Source organism: Callorhinus ursinus, unplaced genomic scaffold, assembly GCF_003265705.2.
Source record: "Callorhinus ursinus isolate GAN/ISIS: 27379988/994484 unplaced genomic scaffold, GSC_fseal_2.0 scaffold26, whole genome shotgun sequence".
In the NCBI taxonomy this organism is placed as follows: domain Eukaryota; kingdom Metazoa; phylum Chordata; class Mammalia; order Carnivora; family Otariidae; genus Callorhinus; species Callorhinus ursinus.
The window spans coordinates 16,850,868-16,871,579 of NW_027397088.1; the positions used below are offsets into that span (position 1 = coordinate 16,850,868).

General features: G+C 46.8%; 1 protein-coding gene across 10 annotated transcripts in view; it reads right to left on the reverse strand.

Annotated features, from left to right (window-relative positions):
- The window catches only part of ATXN1 (ataxin 1), a 397,308-nt gene extending 376,963 nt beyond the window's left edge, over positions 1-20,345 (reverse strand). For 5 of the 10 annotated variants that reach the window (XM_073877605.1, XM_025890945.2, XM_025890941.2 and 2 more), the window contains exons 1-2: positions 19,613-20,345; positions 11,506-11,620 (exon numbers count right to left, since the gene is read on the reverse strand). The gene's annotated coding sequence lies outside the window, so the exon portion shown is untranslated. Of the gene's footprint in view, positions 1-11,166; positions 11,304-11,505; positions 11,621-12,314; positions 12,453-18,368; positions 18,871-19,612 lie in introns of those variants that run through there. The other 5 variants (XM_025890938.2, XM_073877604.1, XM_073877602.1 and 2 more) reach the window with 5 other exon arrangements.
- Positions 20,346-20,712: the final 367 nt, after the last annotated feature.

Here is a 20,712-nt window from a genome sequence, read left to right on the forward strand (position 1 = left end):
TTTTTATCGATTTACACAGATTTTTAAAATAGTGCTGTTATTTGGAGAACACCGAAATGGGAGGGGGGGAATACAACCTGTTTCTTCTGAAGAGTAGGAGAGGTACAAAGGGTGACAGAGGCTTCGTTAGAACAGGAAAGCTAAAATAAAACTGCAAAATTTGGGCTTAGATGCTATCACCACATTTCCTTCAACCTCAAACGAAAGTCAGGTTTTATGGAAGAAGATTTCTGAATAAATAACCAGATCATCTTTTGTCCTGTCAATAAAACAATAAACTGGGGGCACCTGGGTGGCTCAGTAGGTTAAGCGTCTGCCTTCGGCTCAGATCATGATCTCGGGGTCCTAGGATTGAGTTCTGCATTGGGCTCCCTGCTCAGCAAGGAGCCTGCTTCTCCCTCTGCCTGCCATGTCTCTCCCCTGCTTGTGTTCTCTTTCTCTTTGAAAGATAAATAAATAAAATAAAATAAAAAAAGAAAGAAAGAAAGAAAGAAAGGCTGTCTCTCCCCTCCACCCCCTCCCCAAAAAAGCTGCAGCTCGAGGTCACACTTCACAATGGTCTGGGTTGCCGTGACCAAAGAAGACCCAGAGGTGACGTGAAAATGGAGCTGTGGAAAAAGAAAAGCACCCACTTGCAACTTGCCAGAACAGAGCAAGGGGAAAGGCCTTTGGAGCACTCCCCTGTGGGGGCACTGCATTCCATGGGGGGAGGGCAGGCTTCAGCTTCTATACCTTTCCCACACCCCTCAGAATCTCTATCAGAAGCATATCATCCCTCACACCCATCACCACAAATGAACACCTTAGACCCGGAAAAGGTAACCTCACCAGCCACCAACAGGCAACTTCTGGATGAACTCGTATGCAATAGAGAGGAGGCGGATGGCCACCTGGCCAGCCAACCGGAGGGGGCACAGAGATATCATGGCTGGACTGCCCTCCTACCCCATCACGGGTGGGTTACACAGAGGAGGGTGCAGGGTTTCCCCAGTCCCTGTGGGGCTTTACCTCAATTCGACCAACCTTCCTTAGGACTCCAGAACTACTCTCTTCCAGATAAGATAATTTCCTCAGGATAATCATCTCCCCAGGAACTTCCCCCTGAGTTGGAGACTGGGGTCACAAGGGCACATAAGGCCAGACAACAGGTGTGATGGAGGTGAATCTCAAATTCATTCATTCATTCAACATGATAGCTGTGTTCCTAAGAATCTTTATATAATCGAAACTCAACAGGAATTTTTTCAATACCAAGAAAGACCGTTTTAGACATTAAAAAACAAAGCAATTTTTTCCTGCCTTGAATTTCTATAATAATAGTGTTCTGTGCGGTGACAGGTATAGTACTATGAAATTTAAATACCACTGAGCAAATCCAGCATCCTGTCCCTCATAGCCTTTGCCCTGGAAAAGTCATCCCTGGGCCTCTCTTTACTCTTTCTCCTTAGCACAGCCTTCTTACACATTTTTATCACCTTTATCATCCGTTATTGTGATGCACAAAGCTACTCAAACTTCTTCCACCCCTGTGGTCCACTCGGCCCCACGCTGGCTCCAGACCACAATGACATAAGTCACGGTCTATCTTAACAGATGGAATCACATCCCATTCGTATCCGCAAAACTCACGTTACAGGGGAAATGCTTGTATCATCTCTCTTGCGGGCCTGTTAGATGCCAAAGGCCAGGAATGGGGGGGAAGGGGTCCTTGCTGTCACGCAGGTGGGAAAAAGGATTACAAAGTGTTATGGAAGGGGGAGAACAGGGTGCTGGGAGCCCGGACTGGCAGCATAAAACCCTGGGGAAAAGACTCCGTTGAGATTTTAAGAATGAGGTGAAGTTCGCCCGAGAGATCGCAATGAGCAGGCAGATGTCAAGGAAGGGAGGAGGAAAGAGAGCAGCAAGACTAAAAGCTGGGACACAAGAGAGAGCAAGGTGCTTCTAAGGAAGAAATGCAATGTGACTGAAGTGAAGCCAGTAAGGGGAAGCAGATGAGGGATAGGGCCAGAGAGATAAGCAAGGTCCCCCAAAGCCTGCTGACCCAGGTTACAGACTGTGGACTTCATCCTGAGCACCATGAAAAACCAGGGAAGGAGTGAAGGAAAACAGATGCAAACAGATCTCTAGTCATAAGAAACATACACTTGGGCTTCAGAGAGGAAAATGGGTTGGGCCAGCGCAAGAGGACATCCAGGGAGGCCATTTAGGGAATATATATCACATCCCAAACCACCCCACCCCCCTGAGCCACTAGCCCAAGTTCAGACCTTGAGGCCAGACTTCCCCAAAGCTCAATACCTAGAAAACTGCTCACAAGCACCTGTCCAAAGAGCTCTCTCCAGGGAAGAGGGGAAACAGGAAAAAAGCAGGGTAGCGGTGAGCATCTCTACTCTAATGTGGATGAAAATCAGACCCGAATCCCCCCAACCTAGGAACTTCGATCGCAGTTCAATTTCGCCAAGTCTGAAACTCCTGACTGATTGTTCAGGCCCAAGGGAGGGAGGCTGCCAGACAGCCAGCACAGTTCCCATGGCAGGGCCCCCTGATAAGAACACAGGTCAGCAGCAGAGGGTGGAGAACCCCAAAGCGGGGGAGAGGAGACTCTAGGAAACTGGCCCAGACTGGGTGAAGGGCAAAGAGCGAGGAGCAGGTGGGAGGAGAGGAGGGAAGGGGCCCCTTGGCAGTAAACAAGCACAGGGTTTCAAGAGGGAACAGTCCCCTAGGAAAGCTGTGGGCAGAGGAGCATGAGAACTATGCCCAGCAAAGCTGCTGGCCGGTGCAGAATGTGAGCTCCCTTCCAGGTTGGCCCTGGCTACAATCACAGAAGAGATGAGAGACGTCCTACAAAAACCTGAACTTCCGCACACCAAAAAGTAATACAACCGAAGGAAAAGAAAATCAGACCTGGGAAAGGGGCTGCAGCGAATGGGATTTTAAAAAGACCAAGATCGAGAGCACAGGAAGAGCGCATCTACACCGATTAGAAAGTATCAAGACTTCCACTTGTTAATTGTGTAAAAGAAAATTAGCAAATAAACATATATGGAAACGTGCTAGCTCTGAGAGGGATCAGAGGAATACAAAGTTTAAAACCAAGAAGTCCAGGGGCGCCTGGGTGGCTCAGTTGGTGAAGCATCAGCCTTCGGCTCAGTTCATGGTCCCAGGGTCCTGGAATCGAGTCCCACATTGGGCTCCCTGCTCAGCGGGGAGTCTGCTTCTCCCTCTCCCTCTGCCTCTCCCCCTGCTTGGGCTCTCTCTGTCTCTCTCTCTCTCAAATGAATAAATAAAATCCTAAAAAAAATAAAAATAAAAAAATAAAACCAAGAAGTCTGTTATAGTATCCAAAAAAGAATAGGTCCCACAATTAATCAGGTTGGAGCAAGACACATTCGTGTATCATTAGTAGCAACGGAAATAAGTACAGGCCTTTTAGAAAGCAATTCAGAGTCACTTCCCCCGCCATGGTAGTTTACGTAAGCCTTCTGTTGTGATTGTAACCTAAGTAAATACTGAAGTATACAAAGATAGTCACTGCTGCTTTATAACAGTAAATAAGTAGGGGGGCCTGGAAGGCTCAGTCGGTTAAGGATCCAACTCTTTTGGCTCAGGTCACGATCTCAGGGTCGTGGGATCAAGCCCTGCGTCAGGCTCTGTGCTCAGTGGAGAGTCCGCTTGAGATTCTCTTTCTTCCTCTCCCTCTGCCCCTCCCCACCGTGTGCTCTCTCTCTAATAAATAAATCTTTAAAAAAAATAACAGTAAAATAATTTTTAATAAAAAATTTAAAAATAACAGGAAATAACTAGAAACAATACAAATGTCCACGTCTAACACAAAACTTAAGTTAAGGGAGAACATCTTGAGAGAACAGTGCATAACCCTTGCAAATGATGATTGTAAAATCTAGGTTACAAAAGAGAATTTTTAAGCTAAATGGGAAAAAAGCAAAACTGGAAAAAGTTATGTGTTAAATTATCAAGAACTAGAAGACAACACATAGAGGTAAATGTGATTTATGGGCTGGGATGGTGAGATCAAAGGGAACTTTTGCTTTTACTGGTTTTCTTTTGTTGTTGTGATGTATAGGCAACAGATGCTTAAAATGTAGTATTTTTATCAATCACATAGTAGTGAATATCCTCTTCTGTGGAGCAGATCAGTCGGTGGAGAACATCAGCCCTGAATCAGTGGAGGGTGCTCAGTCCTTCCCAAGTTGCAAAGGCCCATCTGGGATTCAAACCCTGGCCACAAGGGGCCCTGAGGGACTCCTCCTACCCCAAGTACCTCCAAACACACAGCTCTATCCTTTACCTTCATTTTTTCCCCCAGGTCTCCAATTCTATGCCTTCCCCTTCTTTTTTTTTTTTTTTGATTATGTATTGAGATCACACCATATGCAATATATGTGGTAAATGCTCGTTTGATCCTTCCAACAATCCTGTACGACAGATGTTGTCATCATGCCCATTTTACAGATGAGGACACTGAGGATCGCAGACTCAAGAAATGTGGACTGGGTCACACACCTAATGAGCCAGAGCCAGAATTCAAATCTCAACCTCCCTGCCTTCAAAGCGCTCGCTGGTACCCACCCTAAGAACCGCTTCTTCCCTTCCCCTCTGCCTGCAAAACAAACAATGCAACCCCCTGATTTGTCACCTCTCTTGTTTGTACTAGCTGCCTAAAGAAACCAGTCAAAAGGTAATGAATCAAGAGACAGCATACAAACTGCTTATAAATTAACCAATAAGATAAGGTAATGCAGCACACACGGATTGGAAAAATTGAGTCAGAAGAGAAAAGGAATCACCCCAATTCCTCCCTGCGCATGCAGGTAAAACCAAATGACATCAAAAGGGTTTTTCCTTGCAAATTAAAAGCAGAATATGACCCTTGATACAGCTGCAAGGAGAGCAGAGCTCCTGCAGTCTCCTTGCAAAAATCAATTCCACAATTAGCTGAGAGATTCTTTCCAGTCACAACGTGGCCGCTCCACAAACTGGTGGTGTTTGGGGCATGGTAGCAAGAACAGTAAAAAGGGACAGAAGAAGTCTTAAGGTATGAAACTAATATAGATAGGGTGATAAATGATGGTAGGCACCACTTCTGACATACTCTATAAATAATGACACAATAATAGCTAAAAATGTAAATTCTAATTAAATACAAAACCTAACAAAGTCAAACAATAGCAAATGATGTTTGACAGAGCAAAGGTCTTAGGGGAGCCAAGAGGAAGAATTACAATAAGATCTATTCATCATGGAACTACATGGTGGTAGAGAAGGAGCCCGGGCCATCAGGTCCTCTGCTACCTGTTTCACTGTAGATGGGGAAACTGAGGCCCAGCAAGAGAGAATGAGCATCCCCAGTCACCCTGCAGCAGGTCAGGAAACAGAAAGTCGGTCCCCAAACTAGCTGTCCTTCTGCTCTCCTGTGCAGCACCCTCCCTCTGCCTTGTCCTGGAAAGCTATTCCATCTGAAATCATATTTTTAAAAGGGCATTAAGCATTCTATAAATATTAAATTCCTTTTTAATAATTTTCAAATGCACAGGGGCACATTTTAAAAAGAGGCCTGGTTTTGATTTCTTGGGGAAAATCGCACACCGCTCAGTGTTTAACCTCGGATTGAGTGAAATATTAACAGGCCATATAATGGTTTCAGTGTTCCTTCAGTAAAGCTAAACAGGATTCGAAAAACATATCCCCCCAGGCCTACAGTGGAGTTTCTGGAGCACACATTAAACTCCACGCTCTGCTCTACAAGCCCATCACTGTTAAGTAACTCATCAGAAAATAAAGAGGGAATTACCAAAGGGGAATTGCCAAGCAATTAGTTCTCTGAAGCAGATGACATACAACTGCTGTAGGGAGGAGATTCCTGGTTAGTCATATGTCAGATTCAGAGCCTCCTAATCTGTAAATAAAAATGCATCACATATGATTACAGCTGGGATGTAGGCTGGGGCTGCTAGGCTAGTGCACAGATAGTAAATCCCAAGTCCTCTTGTGTTCTGTGCGTCTATAAAGCGAGAGACGGTGCCTCTCAAGGCATTTTTTTTTTTAAATCCTCTGATTTTCATTCAATGTAAGAAAGACAGACTGGTCTCCCCAAAGCAGCCTAAGAGAAAAGTGATCTTTATCCTTTTTCTGTCTGTCTGACGTGAGTCGGTTAAAGATTCATCCACTGGTCCAGAGGAGGAGAGAACAATGAGAGACCGGGAGGGGTGGGGACGGGAAGGGACAGCAGACCCGGGCTTCCCAATGGCCACCCCAACCCAAGCGTGCTCTCCTTTCCCAGCATGTTTTGTTCTTAGAGCTGGCATTCGCTGCCAGCCCACCACCTAGCAAACTGGAGCGATGAAGAGTCTGTATCTGCCAAATCCTGCAAGCTGAGCAATGACCCAGGGAAACTCTCGGGGGAGTCAAAAGTTCACTATCTCACTGGGACTCTTTATGCTGAACCACCTTTGGAGCCCAACTGAAGCCAATCCTCAGAAACAGATAAGCGTATTGCCGCTGTCATCACTTTCTTCAATTAATAATTATCGAAGGTGCACAGGAATCTCAGGGAGGCAAGAGGAAGAGCGAGGGGAGGAAGGTAACACCTCAAGGACAGCCTGTCTGAAACTGAGCAGACAGGTGAGCACCCAAAGGGGGTAAGGCTCAGCATCCACGAACCCCTCCCTGATCTGGACCTCCCAGAGGATGCTGCATCTCTGTTGTGACTCTTTAAATAGGACTCCTGGGCACGCCCTGCCTTCTCGACTCAACTGTCAGCTTCTCACGGACAGGGTCTCAGGGCTTGAGAGACAATGCATGGCTCCAGTGAAGAGTACAGGATGGGAGCCAAGCATGACGTCCCCACTGAACAGCTGATCAACCTGGGGCAGGTTACTTTTCCTCTCTGTGCCTTGGTTTCCCTCATCTGCCGGATGGATAATGACAGTGCCTACCTCCAAGGACTGCAGTAAAGATTAGAGTTAATACGCAGTGAGTGTGAACGACTGACTGTCTCTATAAATCCCTTAGAGCCTGGCTGGCATAATGCTTCTCATGCAGGAGATGCTCGGTAAACACGTGCAGACAGAATGATCTGCCCCTGATGGTGTTTTCTCCATCCCCCTGGCTCCTGTCCTAACCTTCTTGTCTTTTATGGAAGGTAGGGAAGTCACCGCCTCATTCTGAGCTAGTTTGGGGAATAAAAGCAACCCATCTGAATAACCCGGGTCCAAAAATAAAAAATCTTAAATAATCTGCAAATTTTCTCTAATGATATTAAAACAGACTGCCCACCCACAGACACGTAACCAGATAATTTCCAGACTTCCCCTTCACTTTCAGCCATGGAGTCTTAGAATCTTTTCATCCTAGAGTCAAGGCTCACTAATTCTGTATTTCTTTATTTTCTAAAAAGTATAAATGGAAAGCCAAATTGCTCAGAAAGCTGGGCCTCGTGTGTGTGTGTGTGTATGTGTGTGTGTTATACGTATGTCACATTTAAAAGATCCACATAAAGCCTCCAGGAAAGCCTTTAAAGTTACCAAACACACCCATATTCTTGTGCTTTATCAAAGTACAGTAAACGAATTGCCACAAATGAACAACAGCTCCAGAGTCAAGTAGATGGCACAATGTGATTTACGCCTATCGCATGAGATGAATAAATCGACGCTGGAAAAGATCAAAAGAAAGGCTGGAATTGTTAATATGTACAGGGCTCCACTGAAAATCTTAATAAAACTGTTTAGAGGAAAATAGAGGGATCATTTGTTGACATGAAAAGAGATACTGCATGCACTGAATTTCAAAAGCGGCATTCATTTTCATACACACACATATTAGATTTAGCTAAAATTAGCTCAGGTTTCTTTCTTTCTTTCTTTCTTTCTTTTTAGAGGTCTTAAAGAAATAAAGGTTTCAACATGATTTCACTGAGCTGCAGTTGGGCACTGAGCTTCCAGGGAGAAGACCCACTCATCCACCCAGCCACCCTTGCAGCCTGGCAGCAGCCTCCCCTGCCCCTCGGTCTCCCCAGACCGAGCACACAAAGGCTGCACTGCGCCAACGTTCCAGCTCCCCTCCGCGGCCTCTCACCTTCCCTCCATGTACTCCACGCCCGCTGATGCCAGCCCTTGAAATACAGTCATTCCCCCCTCCCACCTGGCAAACTTTGGGCAAACCCAAAGCCCAATTTCAAAGACCACTTTTATGCCAATGACTCCTCCAAATTTATCTCCAGACCTGACCTCTCAGCAAATGAGTTCCCACCCCATCTACAACTAAGATGCCCACTGGCACCTGTGCTCCAGCCAAAATGGCCCGGTGGGTTACATCCCAGGCACTCGCTGGTTGCGTTCCAGCCGCTTACACGGTCTTCCCCGGCTCCATCCATCTCTTCCCACAGAAATGCTAACCAGCCTTCAGAGCTGAACTCAGATGATCCCTCCTCCTCAAAGTCTTTCCTCACCATCCCACTCAGCATCATTCTGAATTCCTTCAGTGTCAGAATTTACCCCAGTAAGGACAACTCGCCCCATTCTGCTTTGTATTAGTTCTTTCCGGGCATTTCTTCTTTCCCCTACCTGACCACGAAGAATGCCACCTCCTTCTGGGAGCTCTTACTCACTTTCATTCCCACAGTACCATGTACTAGTTTAAAAAAGACACAGTGAATAAATGAATGAATCATTTCTTTACAGAGATGGTGCCTGTGAGCAAACTAGGTCATAACTTCACTATAGCCCTATCACATTTACGAAATAAGTGGAACCAGAAATACTTGTAACCTAGGTTTTAATTTAAAAAAAAAACCTTAATGGACATAATAGAGTACAGCATGAATGATACTATTTCCCTGCTCACGTTTAACCATCAACTGTGAGCACTGTAAGGAGGCCATTATTTATGCAAAATGTTTAGATAATGCTTATAAGCTTCCTTTAAATGCAATCACAGAAAATGTCAGCTGCTTAGAATTCAAGGTGACTCTGTACTACTTTGTTGACAATACAATACGTATTCATAAGACACTCAGACTTGCTCAATATACTATAAAAACCTCGGTGTCTTCTCAGTAAGCTGCATCTATTGGCCAAGAGATAGGATTTTTTGTTGCTTGCGTTTTCACAATGAAATTCTCTTTTAAACACCACAGGTGAAAAAACAAACGTGCATGTGTATTAACCACATATGCAATAAAACGACTGCCCCAAAAACTTCAGCGTGAGGATTTTCTGCCTAGCCTATGAAAAAGTGAACCCCTAAGAGATAAAGCAGCAGCGGTAAGGCATCTTACCCCTTTCCAGTCAGCTGACACTTGCAGACCTTAAGAAGCTTACCTTTGCATGTAACTGTGGGGTTATTCTATTTCCTTTTAGGGTTATTCTATTTCCTTTTAAACGACACCTCCCTGACCCACTGCCCATAAAATGTCAAGGACCTAGGTCCATATTTCTCAAGGATATAATGTTTGGGATCACTTCCTGACTGCCCCCCCCGGCCCCATCCCCCAAGCAGGACTTTTCTGGCTACCCTTCCTGAGACATTGTACTTCAGTCACTCCGATTTTTGTTTCTTTTTACTTGGACCACACATAACTTCATTTGTGCACCCAACTTCTTACAACGAGAGGAAAACACCACGTATGCACCCTATCGCAGCAAGAGAGATGGACTCACACAACATTCAGAAAAATAAATAAAAGGCTCATTTGCTTTGCAGAGCTGCAAATGTCTACAGTGTCAGTCCAAAGATCAAGGTACAGGCGTATTTACCGGCTCCTAGTCATGTATGGTCCAGGAGCAACCATCAGAAAACAAGAACATTATACTTATCCTGTCAAGTGGTTAAGTTACATGATCACAAAGATAACTTATGTTCACAGATCACAAACCATACGCTGGTACTATCCTACTCTGTATACATGTATTATTTCATTCCATTCTCACAGCAGCCCTAGAAGAAAGTTCTAATCTTGGGGCGCCTGGGTGGCTCAGAGGGTTAAGCGTCTGCCTTCAGCTCAGGTCATGATCCCAGGGTCCTGGGATCGAGCCCAACGTCTGGCTCCTGGCTCAGCGGGGAGCCTGCTTCTCCCTCTCCCTCTGCCTCTGCTTCTCCCCCTGCTCATTCTCTCATTCTCTCTCTGTATCTCTGTGTCACGAATGAATAAATAAAATCTTTTAAAAAAGAAAGGAAAGAAAGAAAGTTCTAATCTTATCTCCACCTTACTCATCAAGAAACTGAGGCACAGAAAGCTAATGGGACCCAGTGGCAGCTCCAGATGCTAAATGCAGACAGGCTGGTTCCAGAGCCCCGTGCTCTTAGCTCAGATGCCATGGAAATTACAGGTTCACTTAAAAACTCAATCTTAGGTATAGAGGGGGAGCCCTGTATTTAAAGAAAGCTAGGGAATCATTTTTCAACAGAACATTTCGGTAAAGCAAATATCCACCTCTTAACAAATTAGTTGCAAATCGGGAATTTTATACGTGAGGTGTGGAAACGGCAGACCATGTGTCTCGCCAAGGAAGGAAACAGAACATGACTCGGGAAGAGCTGCCCAGAGACCACCCGATTCAGCAGTTCCCAAACCTGTGGAGCATCAGTATGATTCCAAGAGACCATTAAAGGTTCATTTTGATTCAGGAGGTGGAGCCCCAAATCCTTCTCTCTCTCTCTCTCTCTCTCCACCCAACCCCCACTCTCTTTTTAAGCTTTCCAGGTGATTCTGTGGCCCAGCCAGGCTTGGGAACCTCTGAAGGAGTCCACTTCCACAGGTCCTAGCAGGACCACTCCCAAGGTAAACAGCAAGAGGGGATCTATTTCACAATCCCCTTTGGTTGCATACACCAGGGCTCCCAAGCTCTCTTGCTCCAACTTCTGTCTAACTTCCATGTCTCCCGATTTCATGTAGGCAGGATCTTCTTGTCCTCTCTTCAATACAGAACCATGAGTCATCAACACCGCATACACCCCTGTGTCTGCATGACTCTCCAGGCCAGAAAAATTTACTGTACGTGAGGCAATCAGGAAGTTGTAAAATCCAAACAGACACAAAGAAATTCAAGATTCGACAAATACTGGCTGCCACTGAACAAACAGGCCTCTGTCTCCCTACACTTGAATCACTCTACAAAAACCTAAAACGTGAAAACCGTGACTTACGGTCACAGTTTGGCAGCGAAACGGTCTCATCGCATTAAGGAAAAGGTGACAACGGAAGACAATCAGGCTCGAGCTTAACACACCAACGGCCAATCGTTACCAGGTCAAATGCAGACTTCTCCGTGAACCACTTTCTTCTAAATTAAACCAAAAAGAGAGACACTTCAAGCCAAGTTTTTAAAAATGCTCTTGGCAATTTCTCAATTTCCCTCTGAAGGCAGTTTGCCAAGGCAGTCACACCGAACGGTCCACGACATGTGAAAGCGTGGGTACGGGGTGATTTTCCGGGTCAGATGTGATCCTTGGATGGAAACTACACAAACATAGCCAAACTCTCACCTGATATGTGATGCACTTCCCTGTAGTGGCCGTGGAAGAGGAGACCGCCTTGCAAGGATGACACACAAATCCGCGGCTCGAACGGACCACCCTGGCGACTTGCCGCACGATGCTCCTGCAGGGGTGGGGGGGGGGTGCAGGAGAAGAAATCCAAAATGAAAACCAGGACAAATGGCTTCCAAAAATAATTCCATCTTAAGTACACTGAAATCTAAACTTTAAGGACATCAAATTGTGCATTTTGTCTTATGAGAATTACAGATACCAGCCAGCTCAGAAGGCAGGTCTGGTTTGAGTCAACAGGGCTCAGAGGGAGGCCACCACACAAAAAGGTCGTCCCTTCAATCAAATTAAGAGCTCGGCCTCCCCATTGGAGCCAGGCACTGTCATTCTTTCCCCTAATGATTCTAACCAATCATCTGATAAACACATGCTGGTAATCACAGGATATCAGGTGAAATGGGCATGGGTTGAATAGTAGTAATTAAGCCAAAGTCTAATTTTCACATGGCATGTATTACTATCAACATGCAACTTGAGGAACAATCACACAAAAAAAGCACAGTTATTGGCATACCAGTCGAATGGGGTAGAAAAATGTATCAAATGCAGAAAAAATTGTGAAAGTATGCACATGTTCACTAGACTTTCCACTGGATTTTAAATTATTTCTTTTTTGAATGTATGTCTACTTCATTTTCATTTTGCCACAATGCCTTGCTCATGGTTAAGTAAAAATCATCCACTGTATAATGAATGAGTGAATGTGTGAATGGATGAACAAGAGAATGAATGAATCTTCCATATACCTTTCCATCAGGGAGCTTGGTGCTTGTAGTAATTTTTGTGAGGTAAAGACCTATGCACAGAAATGGAAGAAGTTGAGGACTTGATCTGCTAGCAGAGTTTTCAGCCCTATTAAAATAATACTTTTAAATACTGGTCATTCCCAACTGCCCACATGAAATAGAAAGAATCAGAAGCACAGTTATAAACTAACCCCCCAACTAGTCATTGCTGGGCAGATTTTCCATCTTTGATTACTAGAGCTGATCTGTATATTTGTTTGGGCTGATTTTTAAATTTAGTTTGGGTTTCCTTAGCCCACGCTACGTAACAGTAGGAAGGAGGAGGCCCAGGATTATATTGGATGTCAGAAAGAAACTATTCTGGAGTTATGAATACGATCTCCAACGTGAATAATCTGTAAACAGGTAAGTCAGCCAATTATCCCCGGGTACATGGCAACATATCTCTGTAGTCATGATTTTTTTCATCCGTACACACTCACTATTTTTAAAAGCACAGCCCAGCTGGAAAGGAAAATAATTTCAATCGCTTTCCAACACTTTTCAAAGTAATGAATAGTAGCCAAAGCATTCTTACTTCTAAGGAATCCATTCACCAAGTATTTACTTAAGCATCTACTGCATGCCGGGGACTGATATGCAAAAGAAGTTAAGTTTTCTAGTCCTTGGTTTCTCCCCTGTAATCTTTGAGTACGGAGAACATAGGGAAGCTGTTCTAAACTACAACATCTTTGAAGTCCTTGGAAGACTCCGCTAAGTCCAGCCCTCCATGAAGAAACCTGTGGAGTTACAATGTCAATGATGGCCAAGTTAAAGAGAGGATTCTCTTTGCCCTTCCACAGTAGCTGTTTTCTTGTTTGTATCTAGTAACTTCTCAAACGAAGCATCAACATACTGGATAATCAGTTCTGAGCAAGGTGCAGGTCCCGTGGATTTGCAGACAGCACTTGCTTTATGAGCTAACAGTTGAGTGTTTGCCAGTATGTCTACGTGTGCACACAGTCCTATTTACATATCACCTGGCAAATAAGGTTTTATAGAGTCCGAATTACAGTCTCCTCCTATTCTGCTGAAGTGCACAGAACAGTCAAACATGATGCAAATGCTGTAAAATATTAATTTACTCTCACATGGGTATGCCTACTTATTTCTAAAGTATTTGTGTTGCTACACCAGTTTCAGTAATGAACAGAGTTCACATAGCTTGTTGTTCCATCAGAGGGAAGAAACACAAGAACCAAAAAAGCAAGGCAGAGTGGATTCACTGCAAAAACATACAAAATACTAAACAAAAAAACAAAAAACAAAACAACCCCAATAATAGCCTATAGAATGTTTTCTACAACATATACACTAAACATAGAATGCTTAATATTTTAAAAGCACAGCAGAACTACATAACACAATTCCATTTATAGAGGAAGTTTACTAAGATAGATGGTCTAAATAACGCTAACGGGATAGTAAAGAGAAAATAATAGATAAATAAATACAGGAGATATTGTAAATAATTTGGGGAGAGTAGGCCAAATCTAAGGGTGTAATAAAAGACAATCTGCCATACACAGTGACAGAAGAATACATTTTCTTTGCATGTTAGGAGATAAATTGCTTATAGGTTAGGAGCTAAGACAATTATTACTAAAAACTTCTGCTAAATAACTCCCTCAAAAGGTGTCATGCCTAAAGAGCCCCTAAGTGGAATAAAGAGTTCCTCTTAGCCTGAATCAAAACAGCATAATCAGGGCAACCTCAGCCCCCTTAAGTCTCAAATTCTGTTTACACTACAATGAGTTTTCTGAAAAGTCATTTTCAGGTAGGATACCATTTTTGCTTACATTATGGCAATTACCACTGCATTTTCATTACTTCACAAATGGTATGCATTAAAAGTTATAGAAAAATCAATGAAATGTTTCTGCTAACATCAAACATATCAAGGAAAATATAATGCTTGTCGCTTTTTTTGTCTGTAATAGTTCTAAATGGGTTTCATTACATTTGGGAAGGTAACACACACTACAAACATTTATAGCACGCTAGCCCAGAAAGTTCATATGGATAAGGATTACAAAATATATTACTACACTGATAAAGACAAAAATATATAAATTATGAAACAGGAAAAAGATTTTTAAAACTGTCTCCACAAATAGAGATGATTTACCTAAATCTTTTTATCACTCCTACAATTTTAAGCATTTATATGTATTTTTTTCAAAACCTTGATCCAATTACAACTCTTTCAGCCAACATTTAAAAATATTCTCTAAAACAGCATTCAGTATGCTCATTATTATATCATCTCTTAAAGACATGTTGAATGGGTATTTTATTAAACTGAATTCAATGAAACTAAAATTTGAACAGCATAATTGAGGACTACAAAATTCATTCTTAAAAATGCGCAGTCCTTTATGGAACGCCCTGGGACAGAAATGATTATCTCTACTGAGATTTCTACAATGTATTATTCTCAACGCTTTTACAAAATAAGGAGGGCCTGCTTCTGATAACCTTGGAAGTATGACCGGAACTAAATCCGTTCTTTGAAGCAGTTAAGCTTGTCCATGTCTAAATCTCTCACAGAAGCCAACCATTCAAATTACTGATCTCTGAAAATAAAAAGCAATGGAAATCAAATTATTTATGTCCACCCTGAAAATGATGTCTACCCTGTCTCCTGCACTCTGTCATATTAATATGCAAGCATATCAGTGTTTCAGAATCTAAACTATGTGCTACCTGCTCACAGCTATAGTTGAAAGAATTAACATTCACTCCTACGCTAATTTTCAGGGTTTTAATAAAATATGTTTATCGACTAACTTCTAATAGGAAATAAAATGAGCCGCTGTTGCAATGTGTTAGTCATCAGAAACTGTCATTCAAGGTAAGTGCAAAAGTAAAATCCACTTGACATTTCAGAATGGAAAAAAAAAATAAAAGCATATTACACAAAAGGAATGTGAGTCCTTAAACTCTGTAATGACAACAAATAGAGGAGTCACAGAATGTATTTACTAATGTTTTAAAAATCTCTTAAGGCTGGCCTTTCCCAGGACTCAGAGACAATGAAATGTAAGGCCTTCTACGGGCACTTGACATAGAATCTGATGGCTAAGAGTTTTTCTTGAATCTCTCTCTCGAAGAGTAAGACAATTCAGAGGCCCTGGAGCCCAGTTATAATATTCCAGACAAAGTATCATATCATTTCTGTTAACCAAACCCTCTTAAAATGAAATCCAGAGAGGAAAGTATTGACTTTCACAGTTCCCAATCAAGTACATTTTTCATACTTATTTTAGCATTCAAAAATACATGTTCACGTTTTACTGCAAGAGATTTTCTGTATGTTGCAAAATATAATCCAGGACCTCCAAAGTGTGTATACAACTTAAAACTTCCATGCCTTACTTCATATCCTTGCTTCCCATCTATTTACGTCCTAGGGAAAAAAAAAAATAGCTTGTTTTAACCACAGAAGCACTTGATCTGAACAGGCCACAATCAAGTTACCAACCGCATAAACTCACTAAATAGTAGAAAGTCGTAAACCCCCTGTGGGGAAAGAATCCTAGCCCCAGGGCAAAAAAAAAAAAAAGGATTTACCAATTGAGCTATGGGGCTGTAAAACTAAAAACTGAAAAACAGACTGGCAGGATCACAACCAAATCAAGACATTATTATTCTCAATTACTTTCTCTTTCACATATCAGGGTTATTAAAATACTCCCCCTCAGGTGGATCGCCTGCGCCACACAAAAGCTTCAGCAACCAAAGCTACTTACTTTTCTCTCCTTTTTATTTTTTGGCAACAGGATTATTTTTCTTTGCCTACTGGACTTAATGAGGTGGCATCGTAATACAAAGAGGAGAGTGCTGCTCTAAATTACTAATGCTCATTAAATTATATCTCCAAATACAGTGCAAGTTGCTTATTGTGTAAAAGCATCACCCATTGTCAGTCTCCGAGCTCTAGGCCTCTATCATCTCTCACCTGAGAGAAAAACCTTGGTACTACTGACAGATGTAAAGATTAAGGATGGCCAAGAAGTCCAAATTAAAAATGTACCCACCCAGAATGGTCCCTCCAGTCAGTCCCATTTTTTGTGGATTATAGCGGCTATGATAATGGTAAAGTTGTGAAATGTGACAAGGGGGATATCCGTCCTACATAAACCCCTTCCACTGAGTCAACCCTTTAGAATCCCGACAGTGACAACATAGGTTCTAAGGGACCGGCGCTTTCCCACGTGAAGGGGTTAAATATCCACAAGGCCAAAGGCACCAGACTGCAAAAAAACCATTGCTTTGGTAAGTTCTGAAAGGTTTCTAACAAGTACCAAATACTTGTTGATCTGTTCACAATCAACATCAGCAGGACTGCCAGGCCTCTTTCACTGTGCGGGGGGAAAGGCATTTACCAGCTTGCTGGTCTCCTTTACAAAAGCTGAGTTGCTGCAAAGACTCATTCAGTGTCTCCTGTCCAAATGACCAAAAGAAGACACAACTGAGGCACTGGAGTCTCTCCTCTGACTGGAGCAGTACAAATCCTGTGCATAAAATACTTGGAGTAGCCCAGGCACAAGACAAACCCACCTGAATGGACGAGGCACACTGTCTGTTGCCATGGCAGCCTGATCTAATTACAGGAGTGATCAGGGCCCGGAGTAAATGCAGGGAAAACCTACACCATTGACACGGATCTACACGATGAGAAAGAGGCAGCCAGGAGGTCCACGGGAGCCCTTCACCCTCTGCTGTACACAGAAGGCGGCTCTCAAGCCCATTTGTCTGCTGAGCCGCTAAAATATTGACTGAGGCATGCACAGTTGGAGGACAATCAGAGGAGATCAAATGCCACAGCATTAGCTGTTATGGTGCAATCCCTTTCCAAGAGTCCATGTGCAGGATTTTCTCAACCTTCTCTTTGGTGGTTTCCTCAGGCACAGGCTTCATTCCACCAAATAAATAAATTTAAAAAAAAGAAAGAAAAGGAAAAGAAAAAAGGCCCAAGTATCCAACTGCAAATAAACCACAGGGTGGGCTAACAGGGGCTTCTAGGAACTACAGGGCTCCTGAGAAACCCAAACAGAAATGGCTTAGCTAATAACACTGTTGAAAAAGTAACCAGCTATGCCTAAAAATAACCATCAAGTAACTACCCACTGCTCTGTGCGATATGTACCGACAATGTTTAAATATTAAGAACAGCCTGCATTACAAAACACAAATGTCATTGAGATGTGACTACTAGATTGCCAAAGGAGAACTTATTTGCATATACACATTCCCGAGCCTGCACGAAGGGATGTGCAGGGAGCATGCCACTCTAAGACAGTAGTTCTCATTCTGTGGGTGTAATAGGGTCTTCTAATTTTACTAATTGTATCCCGTGGATCTCGCAGGGAAGCTAAGAATCTCTTCGGGGACAGAACCAGTTTGGAGGAGTCCCTACTGCACAGCATACGGTAAACAAAATAAAAATAGCTTGCCGTTCTCGTTAGCCACATCGCGCATTATATAACCAGCTTCCGACTGGCTTTTTTTTTTTCTTGCCCTTACTACTCTTCAGCAATTTCCCAATCTCCCGAAGTATTTATATTACCCTCTTATCTGCAGGATTATATACTGAGAAAGCAAAACAAAACATAACAGCCACAGGGTTGAACCGAACCCCACGGTCCTTGGAAACTGATTTTTTTGTTGTTGTTTTCTGGCAAGATCACCACCACCACCCTACTTCCACCCCCCCCCACTAAGGTCCTTGCTCAATCTCCCTAGAAAACCTGAATTGTTTCATCGCTTCCAGTCAGCCCCCTACGTGGTCTGAAATAAAATGAAAGCACAAGCCCCGGAGTTTAGGAAGGCGGCCTGAGGGCGGGGGGCTGGGGAGGGGTCGGGGCGCCGCAGAGTCAGCCAAGTGGCCCCCGTGGGGCCGCTCCCCACCGCGACGGCCCCCGCCGCCCCCCCCCCGCGCACACGCGCGCACACACATACACACGCACTCACACACGCACGCACTCACTCACACTCACGCCGCCGCCTCACCTCTCGCTCCGCCCGGCCGGCCCCTTGCCTGCCCCCTGCGGGACCGGCCTGCTCGCAGCGGTGGAACCACGTAGGAGGCGGCGGCGGCGGCGGCCGCGGGAGTGGCGGAGTCTCCGGCCCGGCCCAGAGTGAACGAGCAGCGGGGCTCCAGGGCGCATCCCAATCCCCGCAGCGCCTCCTCCGCCGCCGCCGCCTCCTCCTTCCCCTCCTCCTGGCTTCATTCACCCTCCCAGCAGCCGCGCAGCCGCTCACTCCCGGCGCCGGCAGGGCAGCGCCCGCCGCCGCTCCTCCGCTCCTGCCGCGGGCGCTGGCGGGGGCGCGGGCCCGGGCTGGGGCGCTCGCGGGCTCCCGGCTCCGGGCGGCGGCGGCGGCGGCGGCTGCACATGATCAGGAAGCGGCTGCACCAACAGGGCGGCGGTGGCGGCGGCGGCGGCGGCGGCAGCAGCAGCAGGGCCGCCACCGCCGCTCCAGCCGCGCTCCCGGCACCCGCACGTCGGCTCCCCCCGCGCCCACCCCTCCGCGCCCCCCGCGCTCCCACCGCCCGGCGCCCGGCCGCGCGCAAACTCCCGGCCCGCAGCCGCACACCCGGCGAGGCTGGCCTCCGCGGGGAGACCCCCGCCCGGGGCTCCGAGGCCGGGCGGCCACCCGCGGGGAAGCCCAGCCCTCCTCCAGACCCACTCGCTCCGCCGCCCTGCAGGGGGAGAGGGCTGAGGAGCGGGCGGCGGGAGGAGAGGGCAGCGCGACCCCCGGCCGCCGCCGCCGCCGCCGCCGCCGCCTACCCCTACGCCACCTCGAGGGAGGGGGACACGGCTCTCCGCACTCGCGGCCGGACCAGCAGCCACCGGAGCGGGGCGCCGCCGCCGCTCTCCCCGCCCGCGCCCGCACCCCCAGCCCGGGCGCGCCCCCTCGCCTGGCGGGCGCCCACCGGCCCGGCAGCCCCCTGCCGTCAGTCCCTGCGCCCCGCGCGGGGGTGTCGGCCCGGGAGGCTGGAGCGGGAGAAGGTTGTATGTACACACACACACACACACACACACACACACACACCCCACAACGACGCGTCGATTTCCTTCGCTCCTCTTCCAGCTGTTTTCGGTGCCGGCGACTGGGGTTTGGGGTTTGTTTGCTGGTTGTTGCTTTTGCCCCTCTGGAGAGCGGGGGTAGGGGCAAATTTTAATCTAAATAAGGGGCGAAGGGGATGGGGGAGGGGGGAGAGAGAATCAGAGGAGAAAAAAATAGCCACTTACTGTAAAGTGTAAATGGATCTGGGGTTGCGTGGGGAAGGGGGGGGCAGAGGGAGAGAAACAGTGTCTTGCGGCTGCTGTAGCTCGGGCGGCTGCTCCACGGGGCTGTTTTGGATCCCCCTGCAGTGAAACAGGTCCTGTACGGCTCCGCCACTGTAGTAGAAATGATGTCTGCGGTACACTCTGCTCTCTCCTCCTCCTCCTCCTCCTCCTCTCCGTCCTCCTCCTCCTCCTCCTCGTCCTCCTCCTCCTCCTCGTCCTCCTCCTCCTCCTCCTACCCCCCCTGCTCCCCTCCCCTCCCTCCTCCCTCCGCCCGCCCGCCCTCCCTCCCTCGCGCTCTCTCGCGCTCGCTCGCTCGCTCCAGTATGTAAATGTGTAATAGAAGCCAAATATGGAGCAGTTGGCTGCCGCCGCCGCAGCTCAAGGATCCGACTTGGGGGTGGGGGGGCACCCTCTGGCGGGCGGCGGGGCGAGCCGCTCGGAGCACCGCGAGCGCACGGCGCGGCGGCCGGCCGGCCGGCGCCCTTAACCCTTGGCTGCGCGCTGCCCGGGCTCGGCGGCCCCCGGGGAGGCGGCGCGTGGCCCGAGGCTGGCTCGGGAGCGGGGGGCGGGGGGTGCGACTCCGGCCGGAGGGGACGCTTCTTCCAGGTTTGGGAAAGGGGCGGGGAGCTGAAACGATGAGGTAATTTTAACGGTGACCGGTCGGTCCTCGCGCGCCTCCCCGGGTCCCTGCACCTAGTTGGAGGGGACAGAGCGACAGCGGGGTGCAACTCCGGGCGCCCTGGAGGACTCTCCGAGGGGTGTCGGGCTTCAGCTCGCAGCCGGCGAAATAGCCCCCTCCCCGGGGGAGGGGAGGGGGGCCAAGCGTGATCCCGACGTGCCCTTCGTCCCGGGCACGCCGAGAATCGTCTAAGAGGGCTGACTCGGATCGTGGTGCACGTTAACCCTCAAACCGCTTTCGTTCCGGACCAGGACCACGGGGCTGCGGGGATTGCCTCTGCGTGCAACTCAGGAAAGTTTGAAGGGTCCCCGCGACTGCATGTGCACCGTCACCTTTCCTGCCCGTGAAAGCGGGTGCCCTCCCTGCCCCCCCCCCTTTCGCT